This window comes from Limulus polyphemus, unplaced genomic scaffold (genome assembly GCF_000517525.1).
Source record: "Limulus polyphemus unplaced genomic scaffold, Limulus_polyphemus-2.1.2 Scaffold6684, whole genome shotgun sequence".
Taxonomy (NCBI): Eukaryota; Metazoa; Arthropoda; class Merostomata; order Xiphosura; family Limulidae; genus Limulus; species Limulus polyphemus.
Window position 1 is genome coordinate 157 of NW_013672294.1, and position 2,252 is coordinate 2,408.

The 2,252-nt window shown below is 34.7% G+C and overlaps 1 long non-coding RNA gene across 1 annotated transcript; it reads left to right on the forward strand.

Annotated features, from left to right (window-relative positions):
* Positions 1-314: 314 nt before the first annotated feature.
* Positions 315-1,449, forward strand: LOC106473970. The gene is made up of 2 exons (XR_001291716.2): positions 315-476; positions 746-1,449. It is a non-coding gene; the product is annotated as an uncharacterized LOC106473970 (long non-coding RNA).
* Positions 1,450-2,252: the final 803 nt, after the last annotated feature.

Sequence of the window (2,252 nt, forward strand, 5' to 3'; positions counted from 1 at the left end):
TTACCCTTGTAAGCTACTGTAAACCAGTGACTGCCTCTGTTAGGTTAACCTTGTAAGCTACTGTAAACCATTGACTGCCTCTGTTAGGTTACCCTTGTAAGATACTGTAAACCAGTGACTGCCTCTGTTAGGTTACCCTTGTAAGATACTGTAAACCAGTGACTGCCCCTGTTAGGCTACTAACCAAATTGTGACTAAACATTCTGACAAGTATAATTAGTTGTTTATGATATTAACACTTCAGAAGTAGGGCTTGTTAAACCATAATGGTCAAAGGTTTGTTTGCATGTTCATGGAAATTACAACTATACAGAAGATTGGCAGAATCACATATAAATTACATTCTAGGCATTACTCAGCAAGTCTGTGGTACCAAAGTCTGGAAAAAAGAAAAAAAAGAAAGCAGAAAAGGCAGCAGCTGAAACGGTGGAAAAAGAAGATACAAATAGTGCCATCAAAGGCGAGAATGTTTGAAGGTAAAAACTTTCAAATACACGCGTAAAGCAAAGTTTAAACTTTACTTTTCATAGGACTTTGATTCGATTAACTCTTACTCTTTGATTAATAAAATATAAAGGATTTTCATCAAACGTATTGTGAAATTTTATATAATTTCTGTACTTTGGTCAATATTTGGAATGCAGTGTTTGCATTTTTTTTTACCAATCTTTCTTGTTCCAGTTTGTTCTGTTCATCAGTGTAACAAAAATATTTTTCATGATATTTATAGTGGTTTAATCATTAGGGCAACAATGGCAATTTTCAACAAAACTCATTGCACCATCCAAGCAAACAAGGACATCAAGGCCACAGTGATTGGTCATCTCATAACAAGGACATCAAGGCCACAGAGATTGGTCATCTCATCCACAGTACCTGATCTTGGCCAACGACATGTAAAAGAAAATTCTGTTCTGAAAATTTCTATTTTTACTGCCATTGTCTTTTCAGTTTTAATTTGGTCCCTTTTTCTAATCTTACTATACTTAATATTTGTTTTTCTTTTTATCTTTTATTTGATGAGATACTTAGGTATAGGAAAATTGCATCAGAAACTTTTTTATTTTTGTTTCGGGGAGAGAAAGTAAACAGGTTTCATATTCTATTTAAAACTTGCTGTATTCTTGTTTAGTTGTATTAATTTGAAACTTAAGTTTTAAAGGTACAACTGTAGGTGCTGGTTAATTTTTTTAGCAAATTATTTTACACTACACAGTGCTGGATTGGCAGTTGTGTAATTTTAAAAGTTTTCAGATACATTTTTAAACCTTTACGCATGGTTATATGCTTCCTGTTACTAATTGGACTGCTTAAGGACCATAGAATTAATACTACCAGACAATTGCAGCTATACACCATTCTTTGATATCTTGTATGTGATGTCATTGGCTGAGGCTATGGGTCCAAGGTTGTCTTCAGTCAATAAAATGCCCTTTTGAAAGAAATAAATGTTCTTGTGTGTTTCTTTCAATTCTATTCTTTACCAAGTCTAATTAACTTTACCTCTGGTGTTCTATGTCAACATATTCTTGTGATACGTTTACACACGTTGTATCCAGTAAAAAAGCACCTGTAAAATCAATCTCATTGGAAGAGATTGTAATTCTTTATAACGATCTATATTGAAAGTAATCTGCCGTACGAGGATATATTTTCCTCTTATGAAAGTACTGTGTATTTCTGGTTTGTCATGTCTTTGACATTACCGACCAAGCCAAAGTTGAACTTGTTTTTTTATCTAACACAGAATCCATATCATGGGACCTTGTTATAAGTAGAGCCATGGTTAATACCAAAACAACCAACATACTAGGTAGAGCCATGGTTAATACCAAAACAATCAACATACCGAGTAGAGCCATGGTTAATACCAAAACAATCAACATACCGAGTAGAGCCATAGTTAATACCAAAACAATCAACGTACCGAGTAGAGCCATGGTTAATACCAAAACAACCAACATACCGAGTAGAGCCATGGTTAATACCAAAACAACCAACATACCGAGTAGAGCCATGGTTAATACCAAAACAACCAACATACCAAGTAGAGCCATGGTTAATACCAAAACAACCAACATACCGAGTAGAGCCATGGTTAATACCAAAACAACCAACATACCAAGTAGAGCCATGGTTAATACCAAAACAACCAACATGCTAGGTACAGCCATGGTTAATACCAAAACAACCAACATACCGAGTAGAGCCATGGTTAATACCAAAACAGCCAAGATACTGAGTAGAGCCAT